General features: G+C 38.8%; 1 long non-coding RNA gene across 2 annotated transcripts in view; it reads left to right on the top strand.

Annotated features, from left to right (window-relative positions):
- Positions 1-3,624: 3,624 nt before the first annotated feature.
- Positions 3,625-21,180, top strand: part of LOC144332249 (uncharacterized) — a 29,205-nt gene continuing 11,649 nt past the window's right edge. Inside the window, exons 1-2 of one of the 2 annotated variants that reach the window (XR_013400152.1) lie at positions 3,625-3,688; positions 17,482-17,530. This is a non-coding gene — a long non-coding RNA (uncharacterized LOC144332249). The remainder of the gene's footprint in view (positions 3,689-17,481; positions 17,531-21,180) is intronic. The other variant, XR_013400151.1, reaches the window with a different exon arrangement.

Consider the following 21,180-nt stretch of genomic DNA (forward strand, 5'->3'; position numbering starts at 1 on the left):
TAAAGCAAGCTCTCAAAATGAAAGTTGTGATCATTTTATTAGTATTATCATATTGTATGAAAATACATAGAGATAATTCATTTCAAATCAGCAAGAGAAACCCAAGGTCTTACTCTCAGCAGAGAAGAGAGAGAAATAAAGCCACCATATAGGAATGTTGATACGGATTGTACCTCGATGGTGGTCATTTTGAGAATCTCTGTATTTCATCTCAGAGAAATCTTAAGTTGGAAAATAGTGTAGGTACTACTCAAGAGAAGACCTGGTCCCTGAACCTTACTAACATCTGACATTAGGAAGAAGATCAGCACTAGAAAAATCAGTCGTTATCGGACAGACATCTATTTGATGCTTGTTTTAAAGACAACAGTGTTGGTTTCTGTTTCAAGACTTTTACTCTTGTTCTGAGATCATCTGTGGGAGAAAAAGGGCAAAGTGCAAGTGGGGGTGGAAGTGACACGTATCGGGTCCTCCTGCAGATGTTTTCTTGCTTTATCTCATCCCATTTTCACACTACCCTCTGAGACAAGATTTATTATCCCAATTTGCAGATGAGGAATTTGAGGCTTAACAAGGTTAAGTAATTTGCTCACATCTGCTGAAGGAGAGCGTAGACTTGCAGTCAGACATCCAGAATACTTTCATTTATAACACATCCTGTTTTACATGGATATTGAAGATGTGGGGTTATTTTTTAGCCCCAGTTTATGGACATCTCTTGCCAGAGTTATTTTCCTAAGAATCTAGAATAATTTGTTTGACTGTATATCAGGCTTCTGTGGATGCAAAGCCCACTAGCACCACGCACTCAACATTTCCAAAACTAAATACAACATCTGCCCACTCCCTCATTTCCACGATCTGTCTTCCCAGAGATCGGCTCCTTTTACACTTTTTTCCAAATCATTGTCTTTCCCTATGCATCACTCTAGACTTCTTCTTCAACTCACCTCCCATCATCACATAAGTCACTAAGTCTTATCTAATATTCCTTTGAAGGTATGTCAAGTCCAACCCACCAGCTCCAGCTCCAGTTTCTCTATTAAGTCGATTTATATCTCACTTGAAGCCGGTAGGTGTAGCCTCCTCTCTGGTGTTCTTGTCCTGCTATTTATCACCCTGGCCCATCCTTTTTGTTTGGTCAAGTTTATTGTCATAAAAACAAATGTAATCATTGTGCCACTCCTCCACTGCTTCTAAACCTTTCTGTCTACATGTTGAAGATCAAACACCTTAGCAAGTCACCTGCAATATAACTCAACATTATGCTCTCGTCTCATCTCTTACCAGCCCCTACAGAAAGGTCTAATTATTCCTCTTAAATGTAATGCACTTTTACTCTCTTGTATTTTTCCCATTTTAAGGAAAATCCTACTCTGATTTCTTGTCTGTTAACAACTATTTAATCTCCAAAGCCTACGGTGAATGTCCTATCAATCTCACCAAACTCCCCCAGTCAAACTCAGCTCCCTCCCTTGTCAGTACTTCATGCACACTGCTGTCATTGGCCCTACTCTGTGATCATTTTTACATACACCTGCCTCCCTCAGCATAGCAGGAGCTTCTCAGAGATAAATTTTTTTCACATTTTTCTTTGTCTCCTTAGTATCTAGCCTGAGAAGTTTCTGACAGTGAGAATTATAATGCAGGTATCATTTTGCATGTTAACACTAAACATATCATAAACATATTCCCACTGAGCTACTCAGTCTTCCTAATTATCCTTTTAATTGCTACATAATATTTCTTCCTGTTTATGTTCTATAATTACCTAAACATTCAATTCAAGTCATTAAATTCAACAAACATTACTAAGTACTTAACATGTGGCAGGTACTATGCTAGATGCTGGAGACACCAAGAGGAGGAAGACATGACCTCTTCCCCCCAAAGATTGTGCATTCCAGTGATCATGTGATAAGGGCTATACTAGAGATATATCAATGAATGGATTGAGAACACTGGGTAGGAGGAGTTTTACTTTTCCTGAAGAAGTTGAGGAATATAAATTTATAAGTGATATTTTCTTTGAGTTTTTAAAGTTGAATACAAACCTAAGAGAAGTGGTAAGAAAACAAAGAGGGAGGACAAGAGAAAAGATAAATTACTAAGACCTCACAGTTTTTAAGGGGCAGAGCTAGGATTTCAATACAAACGGTCTGATTCTAGGACCCCACTGTTATCCCTTATCTGCTGGTAGATTCCTACCCATCCAACAATGCTTTGCTTTAACCAGCTCCACACTCTTTCTCAGTTGTTATTTATTTATTTATTCATTTATTCATTTATTTAGCTACAGAGTCTCACTCTGTCGCCCAGGCTGGAGTGCAGTAGCGTGATCTCAGCTCACTCCATCTGCCAGGTTCAAGCAATTCTCCTGCCTCAGCCTCCCGAGTAGCTAGACTACAGGTGCACGCTACCATGCCAAACTAATTTTTTTGTGCCACCACACCAAACTAAATGTTTGTATTTTTAGTAGAGACGGAGTTTCACCATGTTGGCCAGGCTGATCTCTAACTCCTGTCCTCAGGTGATCCGCCCACCTTAGCCTCCCAAAGTGTTGGGATTACAGGTGTGAGTCACCACGCCCAGCCTCAGTTCTCTTTTTATTCAGCCTTTATGCATTGCACAGAGCTGGGGCATAATAGCAAATTTTCTCCAACCCACATTTTCCTTAAGTTTGATAACTAGAATTTTGCAAAATATTTTTTTTTTGTTTTACAAAAGGAGTTCACTAATATGATGCATTCTCATCCTTTGTTCCTGTTTTCTATAGGAATTGCAATGTTACCAAGGAAACAAGATTCTAGAGCAAATTCCTGGTAAATATTAGGTTCTCAAAAGATATTAAATGAAAAAATGATCAACCAATGGCTAAATGTATGAGTTTGGCTGTGTGGAAAGTAGAGAAGAATTAGTAGAATGTGAAAGGCTCATATATAATGTACTTAATTTACTTAAAGCATAATGTAGGTTACATTATGAGATTTGCAGAAGTAAAATAATAACAAGAATAACAACAACAATAACAATAAACAGACATCCTTTAGTATCTTGGTACCTTATCAGAAGCATTCCTGCTTATGGAATCAGAAGATCAAAGAGTATTAAGAGCTATGATATCATCCCTACCCTGTGACTCACTATTTAATCTAAGAAACTCATTTAAAAAGGGGAAAACAGCAGATACTATACGAACCATTTTCCGTATTATTAAAAGTCTGGAAACAATCTAAAATGTCCACCAATAGGGAGTGGTTAAATAAATTACAATATGTGAACTGGAAGGAGTATTATAAAGTCATTAAAATGGTAATTAGAAAGATTATACAGCCACATGGAAAAACATTTACTGTGTAATATTAAGGGGGTGGGGGAAGCTGAATATAAAATTGAAGCTAGGCCATCAATGCAGTTATGGAAAATGTATGCACATGAATTAAGACACCAAGGGAAGGGCATGCATGTGACCAGCTGTTCTATACTTGCGTGTTTTTCCTTGAAACATGTCCTTTAATTTACTGTGATGTGTATTTTCTGGCCTGGCTTATGCTCTCCAACCTCTAGGGGGAGCTCAAGGCTTCCCCTACTCAAGCCTCTTCTATCCACCCCTGGGAAGATAGAGGAGCTCTCCAGAAGCCTGAGGCAGTGAGGTACCCAGGGCTGGGCGGCCATGGAGGACTTGAAGGTATTACGAATAGAACTGAACTGAAGCAAATCTTCCCTGGGCCTTTTTCTCCTGCTCCTTTCTGTGTGTAGTCCTTGACCCCTCTTTTAGAATCAGTTGCTTTCTTGGCGTTTTCCTCTTCAATGCATGTACGTATTTCTGTTGCTACTTTCCTTGTCCGCTACATTAAGAAGGATCTAGACAGTCTTTCATCTGGGAAGCAAGGATCGCTCATAGCCTGCTTTTTTAAAGAAAAGCAGAAATTATTCTATACATTTATTTGCACAAGCAAAATGATAATAGTAAAGATATATTTTTATGGACCCATAATTTCTAATTTATTTTTTTAAAAATGAAACTACCTACGTTTCCATCAATAGTGTACTGGTTAAATAAGTTAAGGTACATCTTTGTAATTAAATACTAGGAAGATATTTTAAAAATAAAACATGCGTATGGATTGATAAAGTTCTTCAAAATATAGTGTTCAGAAGAGAGAAAAGGCAAGATGCAAAATAACCTCTGTGTGTGTGTGTGTGTGTGTGTGTGTGTGTGTCTGTATGTGTGTGAATAAATTACCCGAATGATCATAATGAAAAACATTTGTCTACATATCCTAGAGTGGATAGGTACTTAATATGTAATAATATGTGAGAAAATGATAAAAATAGTTACCTAAGTGGAATAAAAATTGAGAGAATGACGGAAACTTTTGCTTTTTACCCCATATTATGTTATATTATTTTATTTATTTTCCATGTGTACATTTTAGTTTTTTATTTATTTTTTTATGGAATTAAGGTAGGACTTAAGGGTAAGGAGGCTGAGATAGGTGACTCTGAATCAGCAGATTCTTTATCTCCCAAATATATCACAGTGAGCTGGGCTAGAATATATGTGTGTGTGTGTGTGTGTGTGTATGTGTGTGTGTGTGTGTGTGTGTGTATATATATATATAAAGAAATCAGATAGGGATTTGGGCCCAAAGCTAGAACATACACCTACCACTATTAGCACTATTATTAATACTACTAATATTACTGATGAAGTAACAGCAATAAATTTAAAACAATAAATGTATTTAATACTGATAAATTAATGTAAAGCAAAAGAAACAAACATTTAAGGTTGAATACTTAAACAAAAATGTATAAAATACTTTACTGCTTATTTTTAATTGTGAAAGGAGAAATTTCACAAACAAGTCCATTTTAACCAAGTTGCATTTTGACCATTACAAAGGAAATGGAAAGTCCATTTAAAGTAGGACAGGGCTAGTCCCTGCCTGTGGTTTCATATTGGCTTCCTAATAAACTGTGACCCATTACAAATGAGATTGAGCTGGCCTTGTGCTTTGAATTTTTTTTTTTTTCCTCAAATGTCTGGTCTCCTTAGATTTTTGAGCCCTGTTTTTCTTTTGCTCTCCATGAGGTTTTGAAGTTCATTGATTTTGCTGTTTTAAAATATTGCTTCTGGATAGGGGTGCTTGGGGAGTGAGGACTGACTATGGAAGCCAAAGGCAGAGAGATGAGTGCAGAGACATTTACAGTCAAGGCCAGAGTCCTGATGTGGCCTTGCCCTAAAGCTGTGCCCAGCCTAATCTCTTTTCCATGTGTAGTCTCACTGGGGAACTGTAGCTTCTCAGGCTTTCTGAGGAAGCAGAAACTACAGTGAGAACCCAAATCCTATTCTTCCAGCAGAACTCAATCATTAGAAGAAAATGGAATGTGGAAAGCATGTCACATACCAAACAGGTTTGCTTTGCTTAGGCAGCCACAGCCAAAAGAGTCACATCTTCACATCAGTTTATCTCCTGCATGTGTGGCCCAGGAGTTGCTACTCAATACCACCCCTGGAGAAGAGCATGGCATGGAACCAGAGCTAATCTAGGTCTTTTATTTCTTTATTGCCTGCAGATTCCTTCCGTACCCAGGCCTGAGACAGAGTCTGTAGGGATGGAACACAGATGTGAGGGCAAGGGCTCCCATATCCTGGTATACAAAGCTCAGCCTAATGGTCTACATACCATTATTACTCAGTGGTTCCCAGGGCTCCCTCCATAGATGCCATGACAAATGGTTTAGTGTAGAGTGATGAATGGTGATATTCCTCTCCATTGGGTTAGTGTTTGAATCTCTTTGTTCAAAAACAAAGTTGGTTCTAACCATATACCAGAAGTCTTCATCGTTCAACATTTCTTATTTGGAATTTAGACCATCTCTTTCCATAAAATTTACACTATTACAAAAGAGGGGTTAGAACCACAGTATAACCCAGAAAAGCAGTTTGAGTTACTGTATTTTATAAATGCATAGCTAGGCATAAACTGCAAGCCTGCAATCAAACAGCCAGCTTCAGAAGGTCTAATAATCCCTGTGGTCTAGAACAAAATATTGAATTTTAATGTTCTTTCTGCAAAAATGGGGTTAGTAACATCAACCCTCTGAAACCACTGAGGCAATTAAATCAGTGGATGTACATGAAAGTACTTGGCCTAGTGCTGGGAGATTGTACCCGAAGTATGCTTCCCTGTTGCTTCCAAAAATTCCTAATATACTGAAATGTCATACATACGTTTAACTCTAGCTGCTTCTTAAGTCACCAACAAAAAGGCAGTGTTAAGAACACTTTTTGTGCTTGAACCAATTTGCCATAAGTAATGTCTCGCAAGCCTCCAGTGCCAACTGACTTATCACTAAGCTTATCCCAGATGAGACTTTGCAAATCTCTATTTATAAAATGAATACCTTGCTGCTAATTTATTTTGGGAGGGAACTTCATTTGCCTTCAAATAAATATGCTGTGGGTAATTGCTGTATTTCCATCATTCTGCAAGTCTCTAGCCAAAAGGCCACATGCTAACCTGGTACCTATATGTTGGGTGGAATACTTGCCCCAGATGATACTAGCACTGGATCTTGGGTCATTTATCCGATGTCTCTGAGCCTCAATTTTCTTACATGAAAAATAACAGTTATTATATTTACTGCAAAGTTCTGTGGAAAGATTAACTCATATGATGCACATACATGCCTGGGCCATATGGCAATTATTACTGTTGTTCTTGTTATCTGCTATTTCATGAGACTTTATTTTCAGCATCATGAAAGATGTGACTGACTCCTACTTCTATTTGATCATTCTCCTTTGCCATGCATACCACAGTTAATTGAATAGTGCAATTATGAACATTTAAGGTAGATCTTTAAACCCGTACAATATTCAACACAGAGCATTGCGTGTAGTAGAATTAATGAACATTCGATGACAAGTCCATACGATTCAGTCCATACACCCCTCAGTGTGTCCAGTTTTTTCTAGAACATCATTGACAAGGAGTCTTCAGACCCATGTCTGAATACCCCCAGCCTCCAGAAACTTAAAACTACTTCAATTGCAATTGCATTTATAGTGGGTTTACCAAATGTGTGACTTGTGAAGCCATCTTCTAACCCTACACCTATGGCAGTTTACATGCATTGATAAAGGCACCAAAACAGCACCACAGAATCCTTAGCTCCAGCTAAATTACCAAAAAAAATCAGAGTACTCTTCATATTAGAGAAGTCTGCCTTTCAGTGAGTCATCATGTTTCTTTCTACTTCTTTTCTTGTGGCCCTAAAAGCTAGACAGAAATAGTCTGATTGTTCTCCTGCATGAGGTTGCTTCAGAGAGCTGCAGGCAGCTTCTCGGTGTTTCAGATCCACCCTCAGCAGGAAATACTCTTCTGCAGCCACCACACACATATTCCAGAGATGTGAATAAGAAATAGGGGAATTCTTCACAATTTGTTCATGAAGAGGGAAAAGGAGAGGCCTCTTGGTCTCTGAGCTGTTATTAAAATAAATATCATTGGCTAAAAGGCCAGCAGAAGTTTCAGGACCACCCAGGCAAATGACACTTTTCCAACTCTACCATATCATCACTAATTGGATATGCTAACACTTTCTGTAGCATTTCATAAAAAAATGTTTCAAGACCAAGTGATAAGATGTCTAAACAAGCTTATCTTTGGATGCTTGCTCTGGTTAGTTCTGAGGAAATACCTACAACAAAATAGCAAAGGATTTTTCTCTCCTTTAGTCCCGGGTGGGTAATTTTCTCTCTCCACCCACTTCTCTGTGTGTGTGTGTGTGTGTGTGTGTGTGTGTGTGTGTGTGTCTCCCTGCCCCTCAACGGGAACACAGTCAGATTTTGCTATACTTCAGAATCATGAAACCTCTTGAAATAGCCATAGTTCAGGGCTGAAGTGTCAAATCCAGACAGTTTCACTTGAATTTGCCTTGGACTGAACACTTCCCCAGAGAGATACAAAATTACAAAGATCATGTTTTGTGGATTTACTTCGGGTTCAGTCAGAATGTGTTGTAAAAGGTTAAACTTTTTTTTTTTAATAGCAATAGTACCCATCTTTCAGAGTCCAGAGACGCCCTCTATTTCTGCCTCGAGATTTGCCTTCTTGGGGCAGAAATAGAGGGTGTCTCTGGACTTCTGAAAGGCAGACAGAAAGAAGTCACATTTGCTCAAATCTGAAAAAACAAAATGGACATTTTAATGAAATTGCCGAAGAAAAAATAAAAGTGCCTACATATTTTGTCTACATCAAACTATGTGCTCTGTTCTGGAAAACTCAGCTTTCTTGCCTGTAAAAGAGAAACTGTCCATTGCATTTATTGTTCCATCAACTTCATCTTACCTATCTAAGGAGATAAACAGCCAATGTTTACACCTTCCATAGCTACTCAAAGCATTTGGCCCTGAAAAGGTGCTGTGTTCATTTCCTGTTTCTGTTCCAACAAATTAACTCAAACTTCATGGCTTAAAGCAACATAACTTGATTATTTTACTGTTCTGGAGGTCACGAGCCTGAAATGGATCTCACAGGGCTAACACCATGGTGTCAGTAGTGCTGCATTTCTTCTAGAGGTTTTAAGGGAGAATTGATTTCATTGCCTATTCCAGCATCTAGAGGTCTCCTATATTCCTTGGCTTGAGACCCCTTGCTTCATCTTCAAAGCCAACAGAACAGCATCTCCAGGTGCTGCTGTGTAACCTCCTCCTTCCACTTATAAGGACTCTTGAGATTATGTTGGACCCACTGTGATAATCCAGGGAAATCTTCCATCTCAAGATTCTTAATCACCTCTGCAATGTCTCTTTGGCCATGTAAGATAATATACTCAGGTATATTTGGGGGACAGGTTTAGGGGACTGAGACATGGACATCATTGAAGGACAGCATTGCCACAAATGCTAAGGTAAGATCATGGGCTGGACCTAGATTTAGAAAATAAGGCAGGCAGATGAAGGAGAGAGCCCTTGGCACTGGTGGAGAACTTGCCTTTTGCCTGACTCGTTATTTTGTCATCATAGAGTCCAAGTAAAGTGGGGAGAGGAGTCCCATTTCTAAGATATGGAAACTGAAACTGAGAGAGTTTGCATGGTATTTCCAAGACTCACGGTTATTCCAAAGAGATCAAAATTGAAGCTCTTTCCATAGCACCATGCCCCTGGCTACACCACAAATATTACATGGCAGATGTGTTTAGCAAGGTTTTATGATGCAGAGCCAGGGCTGTGCACAAATATTAACTTAGAGTTGGTGACTTCTCACAGCTAAAGGTTATTCCTCAAAGGTGAAACTTACTTCACAAAATAGCTTTGCTCTTTAGTGGGAAGTAAGCGAAAACATTTTTGTATTTTTGGCTGAGCCAAAAGAAATGCTGTTTTCAAAGAGTAAGTAGTTTTCACCTGTGCACACTATATTACATTTCAGTACTTTAGAGGTGGTTTCTAAGGAATATCCAAAAAAATCAAAAGGTAAAACGTTTTCTATATAGAAAATTATTTTAAATCTTTTAAGTAAGAGGTTAGTCAGGGGTGAGAGAAGCCGTGTAGAGTTAAATAACTGGTATCCTATTCCCCGTGCCTTGCGTTTCTGAGCCAAATTGTATTGAGTTTTAAAAGAAAGAGTCTTGGCATTTCCACAAAATTTGGAAGAAGGGAAAAACATCTCATAGAAATGCTGCTAGAATAAATCATACTTGGAGACTTCTGGCCAGAGAGAGCAGCCCTCTCCATCCACCCCAAATTAGGCTGAGAGGTTTTCTTTGAAATAAAATGGACCTTTGAAATTCTGAATTATTAGAGTAACTGAAACTACATATTTAGAATTCTGAGTAAGGCCAACAATCATTTCAGGCTTTTTCTTCATTTTTCTATTATACAATATGGTCTTCTGCATCATTCTGGGAAGAGGTGTGGTAGGCAACATTTTATAAAAACTTATTTTGCTTTGAAAGCTTTACATTTTGTTTCAATGCCAAATTCAAATTTGAGCATCTGAGAAAAGCATCTCACTTCTGAAAGTTATTGATGATTTTACAAATAAGTCAATATTTCACTGATTTCAATAATAAGGCTGAAAGCTTGATTACCACCTGGCCCATTTGCTACACAACATTCAGCGCATTCAAAGGCCAACTACAAATTTCATTAATAAGGAAGAATGCATATTTTAGGTGAACTATTTTAGGTTAGAATAAACTTATGAAAGCATTAGAAAGATTAAACCTGAGGGGCTTATGATCACAATCTATTATGGGAAGGATGAGAGAGAAATTAACATTTAAAAGTATCTTCTAATTTCTCTTATTATTTCTGTGATCCTTACAATAATGCTTTGAGACAGACAAAAATAACCCTTTACGTAAAGAAAGTGAGGCTAAGAAAGCTTAAGTGACGTTGCCAAAGACACTTTTGTAAGGAGATGGTCAACTTTGGGAGACCTCAGATTCCAAAAATATCAAGAAATATTTTTCACTGCCCCTAGCACAGATATATTCACTCTACCCTCATCAGAGCTGTGAGGTTAAAATCCATGAAAGTACAAAAGCCTTTTATCAGTTTCTTTCTTTTTTTTTTTTTTTTTGAGACAGAATCTCGCTCTGTCGCCCAGGCTGGAGTGCAGTGGCCGGATCTCAGCTCACTGCAAGCTCCGCCTCCCGGGTTCAGCCATTCTCCTGCCTCAGCCTCCCGAGTAGCTGGAACTACAGGCGCCCACCACCTCGCCCTGCTAGTTTTTTGTATTTTTTAGTAGAGACAGGGTTTCATCGGGTTAGCCAGGATGGTCTCGATCTGATCCGCCCGTCTCCTCCTCCCAAAGTACTGGGATTACAGGCTTGAGCCACCGTGTCCGGCCTTATCAGTTTCTTTACTTGTTACATTGGAATATTCCATTTGGATCAGGTATGTTTCCAGGCTGGACGTGAAGATGATGTGAAAATACAATGATCCGCAGGTCCCCTATGCAAGGGTTCAGCACTCGGCTGGTAGTTAAAATGCTGTCACTCTGAAATCTCGTGTGGCTTTCCCACATGTACCCATGATTTCTCCAACACTCTCAGATGGTCCATCTCTAGCATTTGAACTAATATGTTCAAATTAATTGGCCATATGTAATGATCAATTTAGTTAATGTCGAGAACATCAACTGAGAGATTATTTCTATCTGGTGCAGGTCCACCTTTGAGCATGCTGATGAAAACAAGGAAGGTCCTTCTGTGGAGAGAAAGTAGATCCCAGAATCAGAAACCAGGAACACACATTCCTACATTCCTTATCCCTACAGACCAGTGCTATCTCATCATATACATACTAAACTGTAATGCATTAGTATTAGGTTATTATGCATAAACAATATATTTTTAAATTAATTATACTTTTTAAAACTTCTTTAAGCCTTATTATACCTATAGACAGTATATTTGGGCTGCCGTAACAAAATACCAGACTAAGTGGCTTAAACAACAACTTTTTTTCTTTTTTTCCCCACAATTTTGGAGGATGGAAGTCCAAGATCAAGTTAACCTCAAGGCTGGCTTCTGGTGAGGCCACTGTTTCTGGCTTGTCAATAACCATTTCACCTCTGTGTCCCCACATGACTTGTCGGCTTGTCCTCTCTGCATGTGAAGAGAGAGAGATCTCTGATTATTTCTTCCTCTTCTTACAAAGCTACCAGTCCTATTGGGTTAGGGCTCCACCTTTATGATTTAATTTAACCTTAATTAATTCCTTAAAGACCTTACCTTCAGTCACATTGAGGGTTAGGACTTCAACATACAAATTGATAAATTTTTGGGTCGGGGAAGGACAATTCGGTCCAAGACAGATAGATAACTAATCCTTATTTGGCTAGCTAGGATGGATGTCCTCCTACAAAATTTGCTCCATGACATTTGCTCCATGCCTGGACATTTTACTTTAAAGGGTACGTGAAATGTGACTAATAACCCCTATTTCTTGGAGTTGTTATGAAGATAAATAGATGTGTTTAAATTACTCTTTTTCTGACTGACTGCTACTAATAATTATGATTCAGATAAAGTATCACCTCTTCCAATAAGTTTCTCTTGGTTCTTGCCCCTACCAAACTGGACAAAACACCTTTTCTTTTATTTTTTATTTTTTATTTATTGAGACAGTCTCAAGCAATTGTCCTGCCTCAGTCTCCCGAGTAGCTGGGATTACAGCCACATGCCACCATGCCCAGCTACAAAGCACCTTTTCTGTGCACCCCTCCTCAATACTTACACTACATCATACATCAATTATATCATTAAACTATAAGCTCTTTGAAAGCAGGAATAGTATGTAATTAATCTCCAGTTCTTCAGCAATCATTACAGTCTCTAGCACACAGTCCACGTTGAATGAATAAATGCAAAAAAATACCTACTACTGTATCTTGAATGCAATATTAATGCAATTTTATGTTCGGAAAGCACTAATAATTCAGCGAGTATTAACTACTAAAACTATTTTAGTTACCTCAAGTTATAGAAGGTTTAAAAATGATTAAAACAGTGGGTGTGAAGAATCTTATGTTTCACTTTTATAATGACTTGTTATTTTTGAAATTCACAGCTTGGATAGTAAAAGAAATGAAAGAGTTTCAGTTCCAGTACTTTCCAGGCTCTACCACAACATTGCCTAATGCAGAATTCATTTCAGACAATTCTCCTTTTCGAGAGTTTTCTTGACCTCCCCCCCTGGGCAAAAAAAGTAAAGGTTATTTTTTCCTATTGTCACTGCTTACTAGTCTTGAAACATTAAACATTATTTTTGGAAATCTAAATGGGAGGTTTTGGCCCACAAAGGCAATGTCCACTGTCCAGCAAGACTGGCTCTAGGAGGTGAGGCTCATGGCTGTGTTCAAATCAGCAATCCAAGCCCAGAAATATTCTCAGCAAAGGGGCAGCTCTGGGCGTACCCTCTTAACAATCTGTGTCTTTTCATGGAAAAATCCCCTTTGGATCTTATGATATATTTACTGAATTTTTCTTTCCCTGTGAAGGGATTCCAAATCTTTCAAAGGAATCTGATGGCCTTAAAGGATGTATTCCTACCTGATTTTCCAGAAAGTTCCATAGACTCACTCTTAATAGATATACCCAGGGAGATTAGGTAACTGACAAGTTCCGAATGTAGTCAGGTTAGCATTTATCCCAGTTGCAAGTCTAGGATCCCATATTCAGAAAAGTTTGTGCCATGTAGCAATGAGAAAATACACCTGCTAGGTTCACTGTGGAATTCTACAGCTTTAAAGGGCAGAAGGCGGAGAGTCCCAATCTGGGCTCTAAATTGGTATCATCCAGAGAGATGTGAAAAATATTGATACCACTCCGGAGATTCCTGTTTAATTAGACTAGCAGCCTGGGCATCAAGACGGTAACAACTTTCCAGGTGTTTCTAATCTGCAGCCTAGCCTAATAACCTCCGCTCTGAGGTCTGAAACTCTGTTTTTCATCCCTGGATAAACATTGGAATCTGGGGAACATCCCAATTCTCATCCCTTCCATCTAAGTCAGTGATGCTTATACTTTATGTCAGAATCATCTGGAGGGATTCTTTTATTTTGTTTTGTTTTGTTTTTGTTTTTTTGAGACGGAGTCTCGCTCTGTCGCCCAGGCTGGAGTGCAGTGGCGCGATCTCGGCTCACTGCCAGCTCTGCCTCCCGGGTTCACGCCATTCTTGTGCCTCAGCCTCCCAAGTAGCTGGGACTACAGGCGCCCACCACCTCGCCCGGCTAATTTTTTGTATTTTTAGTAGAGACGGGGTTTCACCGTGTTGACCAGGATGGTCTCAATATCCTGACCTCGTGATCCGCCTGCCTCAGCCTCCCAAAGTGCTGGGATTACAGGCGTGAGCCGCCGCGCCCAGCCTGGAGGGACTCTTAAATAGAGATTGCGGGCCCCAACCCCAAAGTTTGTAATTTGGTATATCTGGGGTAGGGCCTGGGAATTTGCATTTTTAACAAGTTTGCTTGTGGATCTATGGTTACAGGTCCTAGGACCCACTTCCAGAACCGCTGCCAAAGATACGATGTATTTGGTTCAGGGAACTTTGTCTTCCTAGACTGAAAAATATCCGAAATCTATACCTAAGTGCTATTACCAATTACTCAACCCTGGCATTGCAATGGAGATTCGCCATCACTCCAGTTCGAGTAGTGCCCTCCCCCAGGGCTACCCAGGGTGGTGTTGTAGAGTGGGCAGAACACAGTACAAACTTGCTTTCCACTCCTGTCTGTGCCCCTTAGTAATACATAACTGTGAGCACGTTGTCAGCCTTGGGTGATCAATTTGTACTGGTTTATGTAGACCTTTACCAGTTTAAGCACTAAAAGTCTCACATCCTGGGAAATCCCTCAGTTCAGGGAAAACCTAAATGGTTAGTCATTCTATGCTGTTTCAACTGTTGTTTAACCAGTGGTAAGAAAAGCCAAGTTGACTTTGAAGAGTCCCTTCAAGCATTTGAGATAGTACATGCAAACCACCTTGTGTAGAGCAGGTGCTTCATAAAAAAAAAAAAAAAAAACAAAAAAACATGATTATGCCTATGACATATTTTAAGATGGATTGTGTAGGGAAGGGAACGACATGTTTAATTACCAGTATACATTTGTAGTGAAGATCATGCAAAGCCTTTGGTTTGGCTAATGCTTTTAGAGCAGTGGGTCTCAACTTTGGCTGCACATTTAGATTACCTGGGGAGATTTCAAACAACCTCCTCCAAATACCCAAACCACAGCCCAGATGATTAAATCAGAATATTGGGTGTTGTAACTCAGACATGAGTATTTTTATGAGCTCCCTAGTGATTTCAACTTGCAGCCAAAGTTGAGACCTTCTCAAGGTGTGGTCCCTGACTGGCAGCATCAACATGACCTGGGAACTTGCTAGACATGCACATTTTCAACACTCTCCCCTCCCTACTAGTATAATTGGGATCTTTGGGGCTGAGGCCCAGAAATCAGTGTTTATCAAGTTCTACCTTGCACACTAGAGATCACACTTTGAGTAACACTGAAATGACACTTTCTGTTGCTCTACTAATGTGCTTATATTTATTATTGGCAAATATTATCTCTTTCTAGCAGTACTAGATAAACTTTTTTATAGAATTATTTTAATATACTATTCGGTTCTATTTCAAATTTTTTACTTAGGATTTTTGTATCAATATTTAAAAGTTGTTTTGACGTCTAGTTTTGATTTTGTGCAATCTTTCCCACATCTTAATGTCTATGATATCCTAACTTGATAAACTAATTGGAAAGCTTTTCTTCTTATTTTATGTTTTGAACCAGTTTGTATAACTAAAATGATCTGTTCCTCAAAAATTTGGAATTAACTGGTGAAAACACACTTGGCTCCATCACCATTGTTGGAAGTAGATTTCTTTTCACAGTTTTTGGTCCATAAACATTATTTCTAATGTTATTTTTGGCCACCTATATTACCTGGAAAACCATCCACCTTGAAATCTTTTTTTTCAAACTGTTAGTTTGGGAAATAATACAACATTTTCTTAAATTTTTAAAAATTATTTCAATATGTGTGTCTACATCTTTTTCCAAACTCTAGAACTGGATGTTTAGTGCATGAATTTAAGTTATGTACTAAATTTATTAGTTTATATGTAAATACCTGAATATATGAATTTTCCTAGGAGAATAGCTATGGCTGACATCCATAAATTTTCATGTTTTATCATTATGAATTTTTGCTTTTTAGAAGGTGCTGTGATAGATTAGCAAGTTCTAAAGGTTCTTTGGGCAATGGAAAATAAGACATTTCTTTGTTTTCACTGCACAGGAGATTTACATATGAATATACTTCATGTTTATAAATGAATATATGTATATCGACCTACAAGAAATCCTCTTTCCTTGTCTAATGCTCTAATTTTTAATGTATTTTATTAGTAGAAAAATGATTAGCAAAATTTCTAAACTACAATAAAAATAAAATGATCCTTTTTTCAATTAAAAATTTTAAAACCTTTGTTATTTATGTTGCAGAAACACTTGCTTTTTAATTTTAATTTGCATATGTCTGACATGTTGAACTCAAACATCTTGTTATTTACTATTTTAGATAATTGTTTTTCCTAAAATTTATGCATGCTATTTGTAGAAAATTTTACAAGTTATATTTGTCTGTTTTCATGCTGCTTATAAAGACATACCAAAGACTGGATAATTTGTAAAGAAAAAGAGGTTTAATGGACTCACAGTTCCACATGCCTCGGAAGGCCTCACAATCATGGCAGAAGGCAAAGGAGGGGCAAAATCACATCTTACATGGCAGCAGGCAAGACAGCGTGTGCAGGGGATCTGCCCTTTATAAAACCATCAGATCTTGTGAGACTTACTCATTATCACTAGAACAGCATGGGAAAGACTCACCCCCGTGATTCAATTACTTCCCACGGAGTCCCTCCCATGATGTGTGGGAATTATGGGAGCTACAATTCAAGATGAAATTTGGGTGGGGACACAGCCAAACCATATCACAAGTATTTAAAACTATTTTTTTAAAACACCATGGTCCCCACCCATTGATGCCACTACTGTTTGGGATAAACTCTATTTATACTTCTGTAATCTAGGTATTTCTATTTGACTGAACAATGACTCAAGAAAAATTCAGAATATTAAGTAAATTTCTCATCACATATTTTTAATCACTTCAGTGCATTTTATATTATGGTTGTTGACGTTTTAATCCTGCACATATCATATATATTGTTTTTAATTTTTTTAATATTTTAAATAATGTTGCAATGAGTGTTCTTATGTATTCACATCTGTGTACACACATAATTGTTCTCTTAGAAAAAAATGTCCAAAATGGACAATCACTGGGTTAATGAATACAAAACATATTGATAAATTACTGTACTGAAATATCTTTATTTTAGCTACGTTTCTTTTAAATAGCAAAGAGTTGCAGTTTTATATTGCCCCAGGTTGAAAAACAGTAATTTGCTTTGTAAATATTTTTCCAAAGTACATTTTTCCTTTTTCCTTTTGTTGTTATTGGTTTCTGACTTTGTTTTCATTTTAGTGTTTGGTGTTTGCCCATTTTGCATTTTGTTACCTTTCCTTTTTGATTCTGTATTGTTAATTAGACCCTAGATCCTTTTATCCCCTCAAAATTCAGAATATATTTTATTTCAAGTATTTATACATTTAAACTACAGCACTTTACCAGCTCCTAGTCCATACAAGGACCAAGACAGCTGCTGCCCTAGTTCTCAATCTGGCCATGAACTTCTTGCATCACAATCATTTTGGAGGGATTATTAAAAATTCAGGTTCCTAAGCCCAACCATCAAACCAGATGAATCATAGACACTTAGGGAATGTGGCCCAAGAACCTGCATTTTTATAAGTATCCCAAATAAATCTTAGACACATGGAAGTTTTAGAATTTCCATTTAGGTTTTTTTCTTTTTTTTTCTGGCAGAACAGACAAAGATCACACCGAGGAATTACAGATAAACCCCACTCTAATGGTAAGCAGCATTTTCAGTGGTTCTATTGTGCTCCGATTACTTATCTGAATTAAAATTAGACGGATATTTGGGGGATGGCTAAATGGAAACTCTGAGCACTGTTTCTTTAGTGGCTTTTAAGGATATTCTGTGTCTTCTTAATGAACCTCTGTGAATGACCTCAGTCCTGAGGAGAATTAGGCTGTTTCAAACCAACCACTTTCCTTACTTTTCCCAAGGACTAAGTAACTATTAGAGCAGACATTAAACCATAACCACCACCAGCTATACCCAATGACTCAACTCAGGTTATAATTAGGGGAAGGAAACGCCAGTGGGAGGCTGGTGGGGCTCAGAGGAAGGCAGTTTGCTGGAAGGAGGAATGTTCCAGGTCTTCCTGCAAAGGACAGCTGGCCCTCCTCAGCAGTCAGCACAGGTCAGTGTCCACAGGCACTGCTGACATCCTTAAGCCACCTGGGCCCCTAAGTATCCAGAAATACCTGAGTCTTAGAAGGACAAACAGAAAGACACCCAGATACTACAGAATATTTTTAAACTGGATGATTGAGACTTGTTCCATAGGTAACATCAAAAGGGAGAAGTGATAGACCCAGGATATCCAATATTTGAGGAGATTCAGGAAGAATTAGTGGGTTTTAGAGCTAGGAGTAGCCCTGGATAAGAAGCCTCCAGGTATAGCAGGAACAATTATGGAGTCAAAAACTAGAAAGTGTCTAACTTCTAAGATATTTCATGTTAAATAATGTTAACATAAAGTTAACTCATCAGAGATGGGAAGATTGGGAATTTGGTGTGGGGGATGGTGCAAAAGAAAAGTCCTGGAAAGTCCTTAGTGAAATGAAAGGCTTCCATCATCCAACCTCTGCTCATTTCTCCAACTTCAAGTCCCTACAGGCTCTCTCCTCTATAGGGAGAGATCTCTCCCTGTAGGATCTCTGTCTCTAGAAGTTTTCTTGCTATAGGTTCTCTCCCTAGAAGGTCTTTCTCTATACAACCTCCCCCTATAGGGTCACTCCCTATAGACTGTCTCCCAATAGGATCTCTTGCTATAGGTTCTCTCATAGACTCTCTCCCTATGGACTCTCTTCCTAGATATCTCTCTATAAAGTTTCCCCCTATAGAGTCTCTCCCTGTAGACTGTCTCCCTAGAAGCTCTCTCACTGTTGGCTTTCTTCCTAGAGGCTCGCTCCCTCAAAGGTTTCTCTCTAGAGGGTCTCTCCCCATAAGGTCTTTGCCACAGCCACACTTCCTTAAAGTCCCTGACAACACCTGCTCCCTCTAGTATTGTACTCTTTGTTGTACTATTCCTTCAACCTAGGTTGTTCTGAGTTTACTTACCATTGTCTCTACCCTGCTTTGAAGACCAACTCTATTATGTATGGAATGCACATGAATGGACACTTCCATCTAGTGTGATGAATATCAGACTCATTAATAAAAAGGTACACAATGTCTCATCATTACATATATGTTTTTGAGACCCAACAAGGATTTTAGTTTGTATCAAGCCATAAAATCCAGTTTTTCCTTTAATCAAAGAGGATGTCCTATCCTCAAATATTATTCTAGGTTTGAATAAGTTCCCCATCACTTTCAGGGGAATGCAGTGGTAATACATTCCCAATGTGAGCTGCCTTGGATGCTGTCGTGAGGAAAGAGCCCTGTGCCTTTTAAGGGAGGAGCCAGGATGGACTGGGGACAGTGAACACACAGAGCCGTCTGCCTGGAGTTGGGGCCAAAGCACAGGACCTTCCTTTGTAAATGTGTCTTTATGAATTTGTGTCAACTGTTCCCTGACCCAGAATCACCCAGTTAAACAAACCAGGGATTACCAAAAACCTCACACAAAACCAAACCTGCCAGGCCCTTTATCATCTTTGAGACAGTCTCTACCTGTTTACATTCATTTAGGTCCTGATAAAATGGTAGTGAAAAAAGCCTTCCTTCCAGTACTCTCAGGATGCAGGGATTAGCTCAGTTTTCCCTTCAAAATGACGCTTTCCAAACCATATGAGCAAAGTTTCCTTTTCAGCAGCCCATTGAATTGCAAAATAAACCAACCAATGGTCCATGTCACTCATAAGCTATTCTAACCTCAAATACTTGCCCCAAAAATCATGGCTGGACAAATTTGAAATACCCAAACCTGGGTTAAGCCTGTAAGCTTCAATTGACTCCAATGCAAGCCCAGCTCCTTAGTTTTATCATGGATGACATTACATCACTGCATTGCAATGAAACATATAATCAGAAAGCCAGACTCTACTTTCCTCTGGGCTTTTGGAAGAGTAATTCCTTTTTAGGGACAAAAATGTGAGCTGTGACCTTCTTTATATTGTAGGTCAAGTATCAAACCAAGCACTCATCCTTTTAAAGAGAGTTTGCCAGGGAACCAAGTCAATGCCTCACTTGCTGACTTATTCCCCACCACCCAAATAAGTACTTGGGCAGGGTCGCTTTGCAGAAACTACCTTGGTGAGCAAACCCCTTTCTTTTCCCATTTAACCTTATTGGAAAGCTCAGGCATGAAGAGACAGACATTGAGAGATCAAGTTTCAGGGACTGTCAAGGTAAATAAAGCATCAGAGGTTGGGAATATAAGAACCCAGTGCCTGGGCAACAAAGGGAATCAGAAATTACCTTCGGGACATACAACCTGGGAACACAGCACAAGTCTCAGATTAGAATATGGACACAGAGAAACCTGTAAGCACAGTACAAGAGAACTGAAGTTGGAGGACACAGAGTGAGACCATAATTGGGGAAGAATCAGGTGGTCTAAGGAATGACATGAACCACAAACAGACCCTGGGAGATCCAAGCTCTTCTGGATGTGAATCAGCCAACTCCTTCCAGAATCCCAGCTCAGGGCCAAAGCTGGGGTGTGTGCCTGGGCAGGTCTGAGACCACAGGCTTGAGCATGTAGACCCATGCACAAGGAAGACAGGACTCTAGGGCAGGAAGCCAGGCTCCCAATACAAGCTCAGGCAACAACTGCTCCCTTCCCAAAATGGGCATCATAAAGCCAGGTGAAAACCTGTCATCCCAATAATCCTTCATGATTTGCAAGGAGAGACTGTGTTTCTACGATTTAATATGAAAAGAATGTTTTAAAATATGCAAATCCACTCACAAACAGTTAATAATTTATTATAATCTTTATTTGCTAATAATTTGAATATTATGAACTGCAGCATACTGCAAAGCATACTGATACTCTTCTCTAAGAACTATAGATTTATTCCTCTTGGAGTTGTATTTTGTTTTACTTCCCAGAAAAGGAGCAACTCAATTAAAGGATGAGAAACCAGCAGCTCCATGTCACAGTTTTTCATGTCAACAGGAGCTGGCAGAGGTTTTCTTATCTGTGAATCTAGTTTAGTTTAGGTCAATAATTAGAGACATATATAATTTAGACCAGGTACTGTGGAGCTGCTAGAAATGTAAGGATGAACTGACGCATTCTCCAGTTGGCAAATCATAGCCACTGGCTTGGGCGAATCATTGTTGAACATCTGTGGCCTCCATTGTACCTGCCCTCCCTTTGAGAAAAATAGGCATCTTTCCTCACATTGAGACAGGAGCACATTAGCAAGGGAAAACGCTGACATGTATTTACTACATGCCAGGCTCTGTGTTAAGTGCTGTAC

This window comes from Macaca mulatta, chromosome 10 (assembly GCF_049350105.2).
Source record: "Macaca mulatta isolate MMU2019108-1 chromosome 10, T2T-MMU8v2.0, whole genome shotgun sequence".
Taxonomy (NCBI): domain Eukaryota; kingdom Metazoa; phylum Chordata; class Mammalia; order Primates; family Cercopithecidae; genus Macaca; species Macaca mulatta.